Raw genomic sequence first — 19,741 nt, 5'->3', positions numbered from 1 at the left:
TGAAGCTCTCTATAATGAGCGTTTTTGTAACGTGCATGTAGACCTTATTTTTAAGTACACACACACACACGCACACACGCACACTCCATGCAGGTTTGTAATAATATCTTTGTGGGAACCTGGTCTGTACAACATAAAAAAACACATTTGTATTACATTGTGGAGAGTATGTGTTCCCTACAATGTAATAGAAACCTAATCCACACATACGCACACACACAATTTATACATATATGGGGCAGCATGGTGGTGCAGTGGTTAGCACTGTTGCCTCACACCTCTGGGACCAGTGTTTGAGTCTCCGCCTGGGTCACATGTGTGTGGAGTTTGCATGTTCTCCCCATGTCGTCGTGGGGTTTCCTCTGGGTACTCCGGTTTCCCCCCACAGTCCAAAGACATGCTGAGGCTAATCGGACTTGCTAAATTGCCCGTAGGTGTGCATGCGTGAGTGAATGGTGTGTGAGTGTGCCCTGTGATGGGCTGGCCCCCTATCCTGGGTTGTTCCCTGCCTCATGCCCATTGCTTCCGGGATAGGCTCCGGACCCCCCGCGACCCAGTAGGATAAGCGGTTTGGAAAATGGATGGATGGATATATATATATATATATATACACATACATTATGTGTGTGTGTGTGTGTGTGTGTCTCAAACTGTACCAATGGCACACCTCAGCAAAGGACTCTGAGAACACATTCAAAACTAACTAATGCTGTGTCCCAAGGTGACCAGGTGCTTGAAACAACTCTGCAGCGTCTCAAAGGGCTGGTGACTCTTTCATGAGATGCTGAATGTCTGGGCCCGGCTCTGTCAGGTCTGTTTACACCTTAGCAATTTCATCAAAGACAAAGGGAGACTCTTTTAGGTCCAGGGAAACTGCTTCCATGGCTCACGGCAGCATCACTGGCGGAACTGTGATATTCTCAGAGGCAAGAATGAAAGTGGAGATGACATTCCAAAAGCTGAGAAGCAATTTCAAAAAGGATGACATGCAATATAATTTCATAAGAAGGAGACGGGGAATCTTCTGACTCTGGTGCCTCACATCTGTAACAGCCCATTGGATGACATGGGCAGATCATTGCCACAGATGATGTTTCAATGGCTGTCGACAGGTGGCTAGGTATGAAGACCAATCTGTCATTGGTGTAATTCATCAATGGAATTCATGCTGCTGCTGCTGTGATACGTATTAAGTAGTTAATCCTCAATATTAGGGGACAGAAGGAACGTGTCTTTGGGAAGAAATACGGCACCGATGCCATTATTTTAGGGTAGTGAGAAATGTCCACTTTATACATTCAAGTGAGGAGCGGGTGGGAAGATGAAGAGGCCTGTCAAAATTAAAATCTTTCCAGTGACCATACTTCCTTACCAAGCTGTCACTCTCTTTAAATGGAATGGGTCATATTTCTCCTCTATAATTCTTGATCAGATTGGAAAGTCACACTGACCAAGCCACATGTGTCTTTCAGGACAATGATTTACACTAAGCACCCATGAGGCAATGTCACGGGTCAGACAACACTTGACCTGTGTGGACAGAATTTCCAGTTTGGCAGGAATGAATGCCCCAGAGACCATCAGAACCATTGTTCCATTTCAACAAAGGCATAATGGTATAATTCAAAAGCTCCCAGTCTAGTTTCACCCCACATCTGTCAAATCCCTCAGCCTCTAACTTGCCACTTGCAAGTTTGTAATGGACATTTTGGATGGCTGAAGGCACATGCAGTTTCCTGCAGGCCAGTAATTCCCACTCAGCTTCAGACAGTGGAATCACCCACTTATAGAAGAGAGCAGCCTTCTTAGGTGCTACCAGCAGATGGGTCTTGGCATGTTGCCACGCCTTGTCTTCTGCAGGCATTATCTCGCTTCACAGGATATTATTCTTTCTGCGACAGGGCAGTATATATTTTTAGTTTTTTATTTGAAGAATCAAAAGCTATTTAATCTTTTTCTCAGTTTGCACAATCCTTTCAGACTGGGGGCACTAGATACATTTTATTGAGGGGGGATGGGGTGAGGGGGGTTAGGCCAGAATATCACAGATCTTCACACCAAATATTGTTCAATTTCTCATTTTATTGCACTTTTTTTTTCATTGATCCTGATTAATTTTTTTCCAACATACACGTGTATGATGATGAAGGCCTGCACTCATTTCCATCAGAGTCATACCAAGTCTTATTGATGCACCATTGGCTTGTGCATGCAGCATGCCGGCTCCCCTAGGGATGCCCATAATCAAAGATATGCCATGTGACTCCCTGGCAGGGGCATCAGAGGGGCATGGATGCCCTGACAGATTCAGGAGGCCCGGCGCTTTACGGGGGCCCTTAAATATGTTAAAATTATACATAAAATTTATATTAAAATTTACATAAAAGATATGTGTGACATCATGCATATGTGTGAAAGGCTGAATTTGTGACCCCCCATATCTGGTGACTCCCATCATTGATCACTTCAGTATGAAGTATAATTTTAAAAAATGGTTGCTTCTTCATAGTGCTGCGAACCTGGAATCGCTACTGTCCGTTTATCACTATATTACTTAATCATGACACAAAATCTTTCAAGAAACTTTATTGCTTTTCTACCAGAAAAAGAGAAGTACACTTCTATACACAGCAGGTCGCTACAACAGCTGATATCAACTGTTTGGTACCGGACCAGGGTGGTGACCGACTTCAGCATTCTCCGCGACTTCTCACTACCTTGCAAAGTGCAAGTATTTTAGGCTTTTGGTATATTAGTGTCTGTCCTGCATTTGGTAGATTTATGGGAGGGCAGGTTATCAAAGGTATTATTACTTTTACCACAGTGACAAGTTTAAAACACAAGTATTTTTTACCACTCGCTACTTTTCTAGTGGTAATGAACTACTGGCTGATGTATATTCAGGTAAACAGTGGGAGTTTAGCAGCACTTTTCATTACCTAACCTGCATCTTGCACAGCAGTGGTCACCATCCCTCCTCCTTGGGATCCACCACCCCTTAGATGAAGCCCTAATTTAAAAAACCTGATACAGATAAGTACTATAGTCAGCTATGTTACAGCTAATGCTACCCTCTGATACTGAGATGCACCTGAAGGGCCCGATTATCTGCACCTAAGTCTACAGACCTCTCCAAAACGCCTACCAAATTTGCTCTGCCTCACCATAATCCAACTTTGTTTAGTATGCTTGTGCGAGAATGCATGAAAGTGAGTTGCACCTCATTTTAAAGCTGTACCTTCTGACTGAATAAAAACTTCTTGGAAAGTACCAAAGTTTAATTGGTCTGTTGTCTGATGAAGTGTTATTTTAATTTGTACTTAAAATCCACGTTACACCAGCTGGTAAACTATCAAGACAGCTCTCCCAGCTGTGAAATGAATTGGCTGGAAACATCCACTCAGGGTCTGGCAAGTAGGTACTTCTGCTCATTCATCTGCTGCTCTGGCATCATCGCCAACGCAGGGGGCTTCTCTGGACGGGAGGGCACCTTGCATGCCTTGTACAAGATGACAAACAGGATAAGAATTAAGAGGCCAACCACGGAGTTGCAGGCAATGGCCACAATGGCTGCAGGGGAGAGGTCACTTCTACCCATGATGTCACAGGTCTGACTTTTATTTCTCCAATATGGCAGTTACAAAACGTTTCCTTCAACCAGGAAAAAAAAAAATGGAAGTCTGGTGTGATTATTAAATGCAGCAGGTCTTAGGCTCTTTTCCAGCAGCTAACTAAGGCGTCAGGATGAAATGGCAATGACAGAGATTGTTCGCCCCACATACGCATATTCAATGTGCTTCAGACATATAAATGTTTTACTTCTTTTTCATTATATGAATGGTGTGGTTTACAGTTAGAAGAGGAACTGTATCACAACAAGAAGTCTTTCAACTGTCAGCTCAATGTTATACGAACTTATATTATAATCCAAAGAGCTTGTTGTGTGCTTGTAAAAATAACTGCTGCTATGAGGGGAAGGTGCACATCCAGGGTAAGTGTGAAAGAAGAGAAGAGCCCGTTCTGATGTTTGCTTGCTCCAAGTTCCTGGAAATAGAAAATGAAGGGCATATAATTGGTATGAGTTAATTAAATCCAAATTATCTGTGCAAAATATACACTTTACACCATACAGTACATATATCAACTACATACATACAGTATGACGCATACACACACACACGTTTGTAATTATTTCTTTGTGGGGAATTGTCATTAATTTATGTAGGGAAAACTCAAATTCCAGCATCACAAACTTTATTAGTAAGAATATGTCATATCTTTGATTCATCAAAGTGGCCTCCTCTAGCAGTCATAACAGCAGAGAAAATTTGAGGCGGTCTTTCTACAAAGGACAACAAATACTGGTCTGTTTCATGGGATGAAACTGTAACTGGTTCATTTAAAGGACAGGCTAGAATTTGACTATGCCATCACCACACAACCAGATGTCAGCCATGAACTGTTACATACTTTTTCCATGATATAAAGGAATAATAAAGGAAAATCGGTTTATTTTGATTGATAGTTGTTGACTCAACTTTCTAACGCTTAACATGAATATAAAATATGCATTTTAGAAAATAAATGGAAAAGTGATAAAAAAAAAATCCTTTGCACTGGTAGTGTGTGTGTATGTGTACACACACACACACACACACACATATATATATATATATATATCACCACTATTAGTAGTGATAAGAAACACAGTGAGCAGGCAGAGATAACCATTAAGAAGTCACACAGTCACACACGCAGACAGATATCCATTTTCTAAGCTTATGCATGTAAGAAAAATGCATTTAACTCACAGTAATATTTGAAACGTATTATTATCATTTTATGGGTAAAAAACATGAAAGGGAATGTTTACAATCCACACAATGATACATATTTGTTCCATAGAATGTCTCTTAGAACATGAGCAAAGAAACGAGTTCATTGTCTTCAATTATTTACTCGCAGAAGCCCATTGGCAGCTTTTCTTACAGAAAGTGACCATATGCTAGGTCTGGCTGCTCACTAAACTGAATTCTGGGACAAAATTAAGTGACTAATTATTTATACTTATATTTTATAGTTATGTTAATGAAAAGGAAACTACATACTAGCAAAAAATGCTAAGAACTTTGAAATACTGTACAATCAGACACACACAATGTGAATAGCTGTAATACTGATGAAGCCATACAATATCAATTGAATGTAATACCACTTACCTGTCCTACATTTAGAAAATACTTGGACACAATTCCAGTTCCAGTGCATGCACAGTGTTTATTACACAATTTGCTCCCACATGATCCCAATTTTCATCTATTAATCTATTAAATTTAATTGGTCAAGGAGCTCATACCATTGCAACATAAGTGTGTTGGTCCTGGTAGTTTTTTCCCCCAAATTATTAGTGCCATGATAACACAATGAATACACTGAATAATGGATTACTGAGCGCAGCTCTGATTGGCCTTCAGCAGTGATTTGACAACAGCAAAACAGATATTCTTTCAATGACAGTAATACTATTTGCTGTGGAGATGCATTGATTTGGAAGTGTTAGGAAAATTGCTGACACAAAAAGTGCTGTACAAGCCAAGACCAGGAATAAACCTGACATTTCTGTTGATTGCTAAAATTAGAACACAAATAATTGGCTGCAAACACTTTTCCTGTCAATCTTTCAAGTAAAAGCCTGAACGCATTATGTGAGACTATAACCACGATGTGTGTGGCTCTGTGGCCATGGCTAAATAACCAGTACAGTGTGGGGACCTTCACCAAGGCCCTTACCTTAATAACTGATTCAGAGCTGACTCTGCACTCTGACCTCAAACGTCATCATCATGTAAAGTGTGTGTCCCATAGGAGAACAGAAAGGGATATGCAAAGACTGAATGTCTTGTACTTGATTTCATCCGTGCAATGACAATGAAGGCATTCCTTTCTAATGAGGCACTTAAAAAACAGGGCATGTTTACAGCCTTGTTCCACAGCTGGAGGATCCACTCTGCTGCAGGGGTGATCACTCTGACCCCATGGAGGTGACAGTGGCACACTGAGGAGCATCTTAAGGCAAAGCTCACTCTGCTGCAGGGGTGATCACTCTGACCCCATGGAGGTGACAGTGGCACACTGACGAGCATCTTAAGGCAAAGCTCACTCTGCTGAACCACATCCCCAGCTGCCGTAGCCTAAAATTAGGAACTAAATCCTGAATAATCCTACATAATTATCTAAAGGAAAAATACATTGTGTTCTGTCTATGAACGCAAACATCCATCCATCCACCCATTTTCCAAACCGCTTATCCTACAGGGTCGTGGGGGTGAACACAAACAATAATTCTGAAATACATTCATTGCTTAAGCATAAAATGAAAGACCACTCTTGAAAGTGTACACTCGCATCCTGTTAACTTATTTTACTTTTCAAGTTTTTGCTGTTCTAGATTAGCGGGGCTTCCAATGGCCAAGCTCTGTAGATTCACTTTTGGCGGTTCTACACACTTTCTCCCCCAGTTCTATGTCTGTGCCTTTGTGTGTGTGACTGATCTGCTTTTTAAGGCCACAACGTACAACAGAAGTATGTCTATATGCCTTTTACAGCAATGACAGGATGTCCTGCGCTAAAAAAGGAATATTCACTATTTAATGAATATGTTAATGTCTATTAAAATGTTTTTATTTTTTTATTTTTTTATGGGCGAAAAACATAGCATCTCTAATCAATTAGGAGAATATATTAAAGGATCCCTGGAGTAAATACAATTGTATAGTACTGAGAATTTAATTCTGGGTTTCATACAGCCAATGTAATCACGTACTGTTTTTTTGAGGCTTGGATTATTGTTCCTGTGAGGATCTCAAGGTCCTTTGTTGGACCTCATCAACTGACAGAATGCTTCTGCCGTGCACCCCAAAAATGGGGAAAATAGTCAGACAACATACAAAACAAAGATGCATAAAAATGTGTGATAAGCTATGTAGTGGGTAACCTTTTCTATGTCCGTTAAATACAAAACAACACAAAGATTACAGCTCGATTGCTTTCTATTTATAAACGATCAGTCAGGATAATCGGCTGCCCAGTTCCTGCTTTGCTTCACATAACAGCACTTAACTATCACTCAGCCTTTTAAAAAGGGAACAGACATTGACCTCACCCTGACAGTAGATCCTCCACCAACTGATGCTTACAAAGTACCTCATTAGGGAAACTTGCTTCCAGGAAAAAAAAAACATCAAATAATGAAACCTGGTTCTTGCCTCAGGAGAAAGAGTTGATTCAGTACAGGAATAAATTACTGTTAACGATATAAGAGAATTGTTATCCTTGCAAAATTGCCACTGTTATTACAATATCTAGGGTCTGTCATGTAGTATAAAGTTGTAAAAAGAACCACGGAATCCTACTGTACCAAAAGGAGCATGGACATGTACTAAATGTCACATTAGAACCAGCTACAGCATGTAGGATTTCTCTGAAAGACAAACAAAAAAACGCTACCTTTGCCAGCTCAATCCCTAACCCAGGGTACCCCAATTCTGGTCCTAGAGGGCCAGAATACAACACAGTTTGCAGATTTTCAAGCTAACCTGCTAATTAGCAAGTTTAGTAGGTTCTTTCGAACTTGGAAATCAGGAAAACTATGTTGGATTCTGGCCCTCCAGAGCAAGAACCGGGGGACCCTGCCCTAACTTGTACTAGACTATCATCAGTATGCATCAGATGATGCTTAATAGTAGACAGTGTTTGAAGCAACTTTGTAATTTAGGGTATTTGACCTAGTTTTATGGTTCAGTCTATTACCTGTTAGTTTCTACTCAATAATATTTTGGTGCATCACAGTCACTGTACAGTACTGTGCAAGTCTTTGGTCATCAAAGAATATGTTTTAAAGAACATGTTTTTATCTGGGTAGTAAGTGCATTTTTGCTTTGAAAAAATGAAGAATATATGCAAATGATCAATGACACAATAAAAAAACAACAAAGACTCATTCTGTTCTCCAAACAGTTGCTGATGTCTTCTTGGATGGCTAGAAATGCAACGCTTCAGTTCCAAAACCTCTCCTCAGAGGCACCTTAGTCACTCCATGTATTTATTACAAAGTTAATTAGCCAGACATGGTATAGTAGCTGAACCAACATATACATGGGTATAGTGGACGGTTACTAAAAATATGGAAGTGAGTTTAGGACAGGTTTTGAGAGAGCCATGCTAAAATTCTTTGACACACATAAAAACACCAACATAAAGATTATTTAAACAATTTTCTTTGGCAGCCCAAGCCTATTGCGCAGTACTGGATAGAGGGGGCTGCCAGGTCAATGCTAAATTATTATGCCTTGGAGTAATTTCTAGTGATCTTAAGGGCAGAACATTAGCCAGTAGCTGTGGTCAAGCAGATTGCCTGACAAGATTAAGAGTGACTGGAGTGTCTATTTAAGGTGGCAAGTGAATGGAGATGGACAGGAGCGAGGAGCAATAGATGACAGCGCATAAGAAGGCAGACTTCTGCAATGTGGAATTTCTGCTTCCATGTCAGCCTCAAAAAAGAATTATTTTCAGTTTGTCCATGTATTTAACAAAGTGTTTGCTGTTAATACATACCACTGAGGATTGGCTTAGACAGAGGATGCAATGACAAGAAACACATGTTGTTTAGGCTATTGGGGGAGGGCCAGCCTAGAGGGTCTCCTCGTAGGGCTTGGCGATAGGGATTATTTTATCATACAATTAATATCAATAATTTTCACAATATAATTTGGTTCATTATTTCTTTAAGGCTCCAATTTTTGCTTGCAGTTTCATTAAAATGTCATGACCCGCTCGTCCAATCCTCCTGTGTGCCACGCCCACCCCATTAATCCCATGTGAATTCCCCGTGTTCACCAGCTGTTTCCTGTTACTGTCGTTGGTGAATGTATTTAGTTAGGTATGTTTTTCCCAGTCCGGTCCTTGAAGTCTATATGTCTGTCTTGCTCCTTTTCCCATTAAAACCCTTTTATTTACCCCTAACCTGCTCTCCGTTCCGCGTCAGTCATGACATAGAATTGCCCTAAAACACACTCATAACATGAAAATAAACTATAGTAAATAGTCGTAGGACCCAACACTAGAAAACACTGACAGTGTGGTTTGTTGCTGTTTTTTTCCAGCTTTGTCGTTTGCTCCAGGGCAACGGGTTTGAGATTCCTGGTAGAGTTGTCACCCATTCCACAGAGAAAAATATGCATTCTCTGGATGTTCTACTGGATGACAATGCTTCACATGGTGAAATAAGTTTGCAGTATTTGCCGCGAGTTTTCAGCAGAGTTTGCAGTACACAGCACCAGTGTATTGCAGGTCAGACTTTAGACTGCAAAATGTACCGCCAGATCAACAACGTCTTTTCACCTTGTTCATCCATAATATCTATTTTCATAAAGATGCTGCGACACTTGTAGTTTCCTCTAAGGAAACACTAATTTCTACAATATTACCGAAACCGTAGCATGTGACGTGCTTCACTATATCAATAAACCTTACTGTGCATTTGTTGAGGGTAGGTTGGCCATTCTTAAAAGACTACTGGTTAGACTATGAATGGTTAGAATTGTGTTCAGTTCTGTGACGTGCGCTATTTAAGCACACGTTAGAGTTACAGAGTTACAGGTATAAGTCCTGGCTCGTCTTTTAGGAGTTAACACCAAGCATGGCTCCATCTATGATGTAGGGTGGGACTGGAGGAGCCACGGGATGTCTGAGGGTAATACTTTGTCTTAACAAGTTTTTGTTTTTCTTGTTCTACTTGATTCCTTCCTATTTACAAAAAAATAACCAGTGATTGCTTAGCATTTGTCGGCTCCCTGTAGAGCTAGACCTGATTGCACGTTTGCCATTCCTGTAATTTCAAAGGCAATGCTGCATCTTATTTACCCATAATTTGTCGATGTGTGTATTGACGGGTGTCTATGATAAACTGGTGTCCAATCTAAAATGCGAAATCCATTATTCTCCTACACTTCCTGCTTCTTCGCTCTGGAAAATGCTGGATAAAGAGCTGCTGAAAATATCTGACCACCTTGAAGGTTTGAGTGAATATGTAGAAAACAATTTATGCGACAGGTCTCAGTCTTTCAGTACTTGAGTGAAGCTCTGGGTGAATATAGAAAATTTGTGCGACATGTCATCCATCCTTTAGTATTTACCATAGATTTCAGTGCATCAGATGGTCAGTTAATAATGGAATGAAACCAGAATAAACGACACTTATTTTCTGTACAGTACATGGCAGTTTACAACAAAAAAAATATTATATTTTCAAAACAGTATATTGTTTGTTTTTATTACTTTCTTCACTTTGTCAGTACTTTCTGCACTGAAGCTTAGACAGGCATACAACAATACCTTTTGTGTTGCAAAAAAGTCATTTTATATTTCTTTTGCCAAACTGCTTTCTTTAAAAAACATCTCTTCGGTAGCAATTCAGATCAAAATTGAAACAATCAGTTGGAAGAGCAATAGAGAAAAAGAGATATTGTGAAAAATCTATTATTACTGAATGTTCAGGAAATGCACGATTACCTGGTCTTTCATTTAAATCAATCACTAGCTCAAGTGTATCAGTGACTGGATAGATAAGTCTTGTTCAACTGGAAGTGTCGCATATTAACGACACTACAAATAGGTCAGTCAATGATTTTCACATAACTGCCTTTCCCTGCACTATTCTACTTAATATTGAGTGAGCCAATTGCACAAAACACTCAGCAGCTGGAAAACAGATGGATGGATATTCTATTAATGCAAGGAAACTTAAAATATTCTTGCAATTTCTAGCCAGAGGTCCGGTCCAGAAATGCATTACTGCTACCAGAAAAGCATGTTACAGAACATATTTTGGATACAATCTGGGTATAGAAAATGCGAGTGCGGCAACAGGATAAGCGAAAGTCCCTGAAACCTAACTTACTTAGTATCTTTTATAAAAATATAAACCTAACGGCCAAACCGAGAAATGATGTTTATTTGGCATATTACCTTCTTCATGTCTGATATTTCAAAGATTTCTACTAATAAAGCAAACTGAACACAGCCTGTGATTAAAGGGGACATGAAACACAAGATGTAGTTAGCATCATTTAGAAGATGGATCCCCACTAAAAATCCTTACAAGTTTAACTGGTGAAACTGCACTGAAAATAATATTTAATCCAAGTTTATGTAACCCAGGGTTTTTCAGCCAAGTGTAGCGCCATCTTGCCCTAGCATAGGATGGTTGGTTGGCTTGGAATTTTTACCTTGGGTCACATTCATTTGCAGCTGCTTTCTGGGAAACAAAGTCCGTAATACAATTTAAGTTGTCGTTAATATCCACAGTCACTGTCTGGCTGATAAAAGCAGGCCCGTCAGTCTGGAAGCTGCAAGGTCCTGGTTTGAATCACCTATTTTTGATACTATATCATTTAGTATAAGACTGGAAAGCTTTATTTTGAGGTAGCGTAATATTACAGAATTTGTTTCCCAAAAAGCAGCTGCAAACTATTGTAGTGACCTAATGTACAAATTCCAAGCCAACCAACGTCATGACATCACATTCTACAGTAAAATTTAAAAAAGAACTATTTAGTAAAACTCAGTTTTAAAAAGAGCCAATTTAAAAGCATATATTAATAAAATAAACTCATAAATTATGTTTTATGTAGACAAGAACTAACTGTATCATAACTGAAAACTCAGTGCAAGTAATAACGTTAATGAGAGCTGCTGATCACGTGAATTTCTGCAGATCATAACACAACCTCATTACATTCAATATCCAGGATACAATTGTCTAAATAAGTTGCATTTGAAATCTCTAACACAGCATGATTTTGGCCGCTGCCAACTCCACAATCCGGAGTAATAAAACACTGCACTTCTTTATATCCTGTTTCTCGGAAAACCATGTGCCAGGGGTATGAGAGCTCACTGTTTCGCCTGCAGGTCCTGATCGGAACTGAGGTAACCTCACTTCCATTGTTAGGTATAATGAAAATGAGGAGGCACTGTGAAATCCCATCATGTTAACAAACAAGGGTGATGAGCAAATTCCTTTCTCGGGCCCTTTACTCATTAACAAAAAAAATTAAATGCAGAGTTAATGACAAGATTTTACATCACATGGTCCGTTATACATTTACCAGAAGAAAGTGAGTAACTTCATCATTCATTACAAGCATATTTTTTTAATTAAAATGTATTTGTCCCTTGATTTTCAGTTAATTTGCGCCCCCCCCCCCCCCCCCTTTTCTTGTAGCTGGAAAAGAGAAATCAAAACAGTCAAATAAATGTATATGGTTTATAACACAACTATACAATCATTTTAAAATGTTTGAATGATGATCTTTTCTACCTTTCAGCACCACGGTTAAACCCAGATGGAACAATTCAAGAAAAGCCCAAGAAGCACTGAAAGTCCACAGAGTTTGGCCAAAAGTTGTACTTTTTTAAACAGTCTAGTGTTTATGATCTAAATCTTATTTCAGTAGAAACTAGTCTTCGGAGAATGCCTTGTTTATTATTATTATTGAGAAAGATGAAAGTTAAAGACAGATCAATGTGATAAAGGGCTTGTTTATTCTTGGTTTGTAGTCTGATCAGGCAATACCATGCTCTTATTGGGATTGCATGGTTCATGGACAATTCAGGTCTGTCATGACCAGGAAACAAAAACAAATATTAAGTTTACACTGTTGAACATATAAATATGTCGACTCGGTAAAAATAGCGCAATTTTCCAGTGTAAAGTACCCGAACAGATTACATACAGAGGTTTCTGAATGTAGAGTAATTAGTTTGTAGTGCAATCGTTCCATCTACTGTAACACTGGGATTTTACTGCTTGGGACAAATGTTAAACATAAAAGGTAATTTATCAAAAAAAAAATGTTAGTGTATGACTGTTAGAGTTCCCGAGGCACTGAACCAACAACCCAGGAAGATGTTTACTTTAAAGCTGTGAAAATTATCTAGGTGCTGTGTATGTGCTGGGAAAGAGGGACTGACCTTTTCCCCTTGAAAATTAAGTCTGAATTGTCATGTTATATTTTATAAATACAGCATCTGAAACGCTTCAACTCTTCTGTGGGCATTTGAGAGTGGCTTCACAGTCAGAATAATGTTCGCTGATTTTGTTTTATTCGATTTCACTTATGTTTGCAATTATAGACATTAACTCTTCATTTACCTGAACAGCATGAATGAAATGTCAGCATAACTGAAATGTCAGCCAAGATGTCCGAAGAGTTACAATGACCTGGATTTCACTTGCGCACTGACTTCTTGCTGCATGCTAATTTGATCAGTCTCCAATAATCAAGTATGTGTCACTAATGTTAATGTAAAACAGCTGGATGAGTCTTTCAGTCAAGGAAATAAACCAGTCAAAGCTCAAGACGAACTATTTAACCAAGCACAAGATCTTTCAGTTTTAAATTAGTTTGTAAAATCTATAGTAGCTTAAAATGTCTTCCTGAAATGGATAATGTGGTCACCTTAGGTGTTAATATATTTAAAATTATGATCATAGCGAGGACGCAGAGCAAAAACAGTCTGCATTTCCCTTTCCTCCCATACCATAGTATGTAACATACTGTTCTGCTTGTTGAACAAAAATACACGCTGCATTTCCTTGTCTAACGAGAGTATCCCATGAAAGTTTATCACGTTATTATACTTGTTGACCACAATAAAATATCCAGTGAATTTAAAAAGCAGTAACCAGTATATTTTCCACCATGATCGAAAATCCTTCTCTACATACATGGTACAACACGGGACGTTTTATAAAAATTAAGGATAAAGATTAACTGAACGTTGCTACGAAGAATTTGCGGTTTTACACTTCAATGCGTTTAAATTCGGCCACTTAATGCCGCGTTTCTATTACAGTAGCGATCTAACGTTTCTGGATGCTAGTTATGAAACAAATAAAATAAAATGCAGCAGGTATGTCGAAGGTGACCCAAAGAAAGTTGTTTATCTTGTGTTCGGTAAAAAGCTGTGATTCCCTTTTTCATCAGAGTTGTTCTAAATATTAAATTAAATTGCGATGTCAGACGAAGGAAGTCACATACCATATTCACTTACCCGTTACGAGTTAATGCCTTGGAATATTTGCACAGTCCTCTTCTGTATTTTTTGTGGTCTTTGTGTCAAATTCACGAAAAAAAAATAATACTGACAAGGTAAAGGAATAAAATCAGGACAGTAAAGGACGAAGGTCTTTTTCCTGGGAACTAACCAAGGTCTCGCTGTCTCCTGCTGGGGATCTAAGCACGTATTTCCAGCAGATTATTTACAAATATAACCGTTAAAAAGTGGGCTGAAGGAACCGGCAATAAAGCAGCATGGATGTGACTGCCGTAGCTTCGCCTGTTACTTCCACGCTGCTACTGTTACTGACTGACGCGCTGCGCGAAGCGGAGTTCGCCGGTGAAGCGGAGCGCAGTTCCGTCCCCGACGTGGGCTGCCTGTGCTCCCCTTTCTCTCCAGCCCTTTCTGTCCAGCTCATGCATGCCGCTTATCTCATCACCAGCCCGGCCGACATAAATGCAAGAAAATGGTTTCCTAATCTTGGAAATTAAAGTGTTAGTTTCCTGTCCAGTTTTTACAAGCGTTTTTAGACTAAACACTGCACTTTCAAATTTGACATTTCAGGGTTGCCAGCTTTGGTCAGCTGGTTACCATGAGAGTTTCAGTTCGAGATAAGTCTGCATTGCATTTACATGTATGTCAGAGTTTTATTTCCTTGTAAATAGTCTGTACGGTTTACAAATTGCCACAACGCTTTTGATGTAGCCAATTTTAGGGTTAAAGTCTTCGCTCCTGAATCCATTAAGACCACATAGCCATGTACTCCATTATTTGGCTATAAAAGCCGTGGAAAATCAGGAACTTGTTGTAGAATCTTCATTTCCTTACAAATACCATACGTTAAATTGGCAAAATAGAACATTCTGGTCCATAGCACCCAGTTTGAGGGATACATGATCTAATACCATATATGTTTAATTGCTTACTGTTGTAAATCAAATCTCACTATAAATTCTCCATCCATCCAGTTCCCAACTTCCAATGTTTCCTGGCATGATGCAGGAGTACTTTCTGTATAGGATGACACTCTACTAATTTGCAAATCCTTCCATCTTGTGCAAAGAAAGCATCAAAGAAAAGTTTGATGAGAGTAGTTGACACCTCATCTTTGAAGGGTTCATAGTTCACGAAAGTATGTGCACCATGCATCTATAGATTTATTTATTTTGAAGCTATTACATTCACTTCTGCCAGTCTAATGAATGTAAAGTGATGAAACCATCAAGTAGCTAGAATGTCTCACCTGTAACTGTTTAATTTCATAGTAAATTTACCTTTAGCATAGACATGTTTGTCTTCTCTTTCTCACCATAAAACCTAATCACCCTACAGTGTCCAGTCCAGTAAAGTAGAGATTAACCCCGATTGCACTGATGAAACATGATAATCTCCACTGTGTTAGGGTACAGTCATTACTCTAATATCTGATGGTATCTTAATGTCTGGGTGGAGTTTGAGGGAATGCAAATGCATATACTGGAGAGATACAAAATAGGTGACACATGGTATTGATAGGCGATACATTATTTTAGATGTATCCATTACTGGTTTATTTCAAAGAAGACCAGAGTAAGCAGTGAAAACAACTGTAACTGCTGGTACTTTTAGATTGACAGTGTTACACATGAATAGATGGATGTATTAAGGATTCTATGATTTTTTTAATTAAATATTAAGACTATCCAATACTTAACAGAGAAACTTTTAATTAAATATATCGGCTTAAATTCTTAGTCATAAATGTTTATGGTGTCTGTCTGTTTTTTTATATATTTAGTGCAGACATAATGACTACATATTTTATGTGACCAACACAAACTGGGTAGCCTATAAGAAGTAATTTCTAAAACAAATTAAGGACATTTCCCTTAAATGCACTTGGATGTTTACCAGATATCAAGTATTATGACTTCCCATCATGCTCTGTTTTTCCTTGGTGTCTTGCCACAATGACTCCACCAATCACTTTAGAGGAGCACAAAATGCTTTTGTGTCATGAAGTGAACAATGCCTTCTTTCATACATGTGCCATAGTGGACAGAACATTCCTTCACGTTAACTTCTAATGAGAGTTGCCTAGATACAAGTAAAAGAACTTTTTTTTTTTAGTCTGCATGAGAGTTTGCAACCCTGTCTATACAGTACGTATGGTGCAGGCATGTACCCTGTACCACAGCCTCACATGCACCTTCCCCCAAAATGTAACTATTTAAATGTAAATTCTGACTTTTACTTCTCTGTAGAATCTTCGCCATCGTTAGCAACGTACTCAAACCTACAGCGTAGTCTGACGCCTGTAGTTACATTTCTGGGAGGAATGCATCAGGCCACGACACAGGTTACAGCATAGGGTACAAGGCTAGCCCTAGTAGTACCTCCCTATGCAGTACTAATGGCGTAGATTCTACGCAGAAGTGTTAATCGGTCTTTACTACACGTCACGGTGACACAGACCACAATGACTGCGATTGTATAATGAGCAATCATTAAAATTGCAATGTTTTGTTTCCTATGAGTAAAAATGTTTTAGCAAAACGTAAACCTCCCACGCTCAACCAAACTAGCATTTTGGCAGCGTAATTGCAGAGCAACACGGAAACACCAGCACACAAGTATTCAGTTCAATTCAGTTTTATTTGTACTGTATAGCCCATTCTTACAACATACTGTTTTCTCTAAGCACTAAACATTATTCCTGCCCTAAAGCCCCAGAGACCAAATGAGAGGCGACAGTGGCAAGGAAAAACTCCCTAGAGGAAGAAACCTTGGGAGGGACCATACTCAAAGGGGGAGCCCATCCTCCAGGGGGCAGCAGAGGAAGCCCTAACCCTAACCAGACTCAAAGGGGGAGCCCATCCTCCAGGGGGCAGCAGAGGAAGCCCTAACCCTAACCATACTCAAAGGGGGAGCCCATCCTCCAGGGGGCAGCAGAGGAAGCCCTAACCCTAACCAGACTCAAAGGGGGAGCCCAACCTTCATTAGGAACTGCCTTCTACTACTGGTAAGACTCTTCTTCATAGAGTCAAACATGTTTTGCATTACTTGTTTTGTTTAGTTCCTCTGTGGTCATCATAACTTGGACGTCATATTTTAAGGTTTTATGCTGTATTTCTTATTTGCCTAAGAAGATTGATGGCTGCCTTATTATTACTTGTGTTGTTTTATAAAACAAATATTATCAAAGCAATTTGCTAAACCAAATGCATTCCAAACAATCTATTTAGTAAATATATCCCATTGATTGTGCGCTCATCTTCACTGCGCTTATGCACAAATCATTGTTTAATTAACCAAAGGAAAGAAACTTAATGGGATATGGCTTTTTTCTGCATTGTCCTCAGGAAAATGAATGGTCTGCCTCGTGTTTCTAACCTTTCCTGTGCCTCCAGCATTTCTCTGACACTGCTAAAGACAGCTCACTTCCAGGTGAGTGACTCTGTTTCTTTGTAGCATTGTTTGCGTTTACAAAATAATCTTATTATATGAGCTAACTTTCAGTTCAGTGGTGGAGGCTGATTAAAATTCCTGTTGGATATAAGGAGGAACTTGGGTAAACATTGTTATTAGCAGTGTGTCCTTTGTTTATTTTTAATTAATTTTACATTTGGATTAACAGTCTATAAAGTCTACTTTTCTTTATTCTATACTTAAACGAATTTCTGCTTTAAATGGCTTTGCAAGTTGTGCAACATCGTTATTAGATCGTTTTAACTGCCATCCATCCATCTATCCATTTTCTGTTCCCTCTTATCCTATGGAGGGTTACAGGGATCCAGAGCCTATGCCGAAAGCTATGGGAGCCCATCGCAGGGCTCACTCACACACCATTCACACTGGTAATTGAAATTCATTTTAGCATTTTCTTAGACTGGGTTGGGAGTGCCCAGAGGAAACCCCCTGATGACACTGGGAGAACTTGCAAACCTCACACACATAGAGTCGTGGCCGAAGTCTGGTCCCAGATGCATGAGGAAACAATGCCACCATACTGCCCCCCTTCACTGAAATTTGCTATAGTAAATATTTAATTCTATCTGTGTTTCATAGACTGATAGTTTTTGCCTATGTATGACTTACTTGATTTGGGAGTCAACAGATTCAAGCAACAAATTATTTTGGAGGAACAGGTTTTACAAAACAGAGGCGTGAAGCTAAAACAAAGAAGAAGAGGAAACAGGCAGGGAGGAATGAATGAAACAGGGATTTATTGGTCATTGGGGCAAGCATGAGTACTGGGTCAGCCATTTATCCGGCACCCAGGAGCATTTCCTGGGAGTTAGGAGCCTTGGTCGGGAGACCAAAGGCAATGCAACTGTTTTTCTGAGGATAGGATGTGAACCGGAGATAAAACAATCCACAGGAATGGGTGGGAACGATACACTGAATAGATTTTTAAAAGGTGGTGTCTTACAAATGAATGCATAACGGGGGAGTGATGAGAATGAGCATGCAGATGAACATCAAAATCATATAGATAGGCTATATATATATATATGCACACTATGTGTGTGTGTGTGTGTATTATTCGTGTTGGCATATAGTTACCCCTGACTTTAGTGAGGTTCAGGGTTTATTTGCATAGAATTATGGCTCATATCTGCTGCACTATGCAGCATGCACTTTTGTGTATGTGATCTGTGATTGACTGGCATATGTGGTATCCCATCCTTTCGTGGGATGAGCTCCCGGCTCACTGTGACTCTTATGAATAAGTTCCCATAAGAAATGGAATGGATGGACGGATGAAAGGATGGATGGATAGATGGATGAATGGATGGAATTTTGTATATAAGCCAGTAAATCATTTGAATGATTAAAACTGAAAAAGCATAATTCACAGTGTTTCATATTTTATTGTACTTTGTTACATTTAAAAGGTATCGTAATGCATTATTGTATGCAGTAATGTCAAAGTATTTCACTTGACCTTTTGAAATTTTAAACATTTTTAAAGATAAAGAAATAATTATCACTTCACAATCTATCAGAATTATGTTACATGTCTGGATTACTGTGAGGTCTGACCAGTGTTAATATGATTAACAAGATTTTTCTGCACAAAAATTCCCAAATGTGTTTTTAGACTTGCAAATTAGTTGCTGTTGGACATTGTTTTGTATATGTAAATCATGCAAAATTTCTTGCAACGAAAGTATACAAAACAGACTTAAAATTCAATAAATACACTCAACATACCAAAACATGCCAGGTGCTACTCTTAGTGATGCTCTTGCATATCCCACATGCTTAAATAATACTGGTTATATTCTATATAGTACTATATCTGGCTATAAAGATTTAAGCAGTCAAGCCATCATACATGGCTGCATGGAAAGGCCCTCCACCAATCCTGTGTAATACTTTTCCTGTCACATGTCTGGATTTTGTTCAAAATGAATTCACCCTCCTACAATTACAGAAATACAGTGGCTCATTGCCCACCGGCTACATTAATCTTTGAATAAAACAAACATCATTTTCCCAGAACCACTTACTTGCTTCTTAAAATTATTTTCAAATTTAAGAAAACCATGAACATAAAAATGATAAAGCTATACTGAAATCATACTGTTTAAAAGAAAAAAAAAACAATTACTGTAAGTGAAGTTTCAAATGGCAC

The 19,741-nt window shown here is 39.0% G+C and overlaps 1 long non-coding RNA gene across 1 annotated transcript; it reads right to left on the bottom strand.

Moving 5' to 3' along the window:
* Positions 1–3,586: 3,586 nt before the first annotated feature.
* On the bottom strand, positions 3,587–14,996 carry LOC125726319 (uncharacterized). The gene is made up of 2 exons (XR_007388149.1): positions 14,116–14,996; positions 3,587–4,044 (listed from the first exon to the last, which is right to left on the bottom strand). It is a non-coding gene; the product is annotated as an uncharacterized LOC125726319 (long non-coding RNA).
* Positions 14,997–19,741: the final 4,745 nt, after the last annotated feature.

Source organism: Brienomyrus brachyistius, chromosome 2, assembly GCF_023856365.1.
Source record: "Brienomyrus brachyistius isolate T26 chromosome 2, BBRACH_0.4, whole genome shotgun sequence".
NCBI lineage: Eukaryota > Metazoa > Chordata > Actinopteri > Osteoglossiformes > Mormyridae > Brienomyrus > Brienomyrus brachyistius.
Note: the sequence above shows the minus strand (reverse complement) of the source record. Positions and strands in the feature narration are given on the sequence as shown.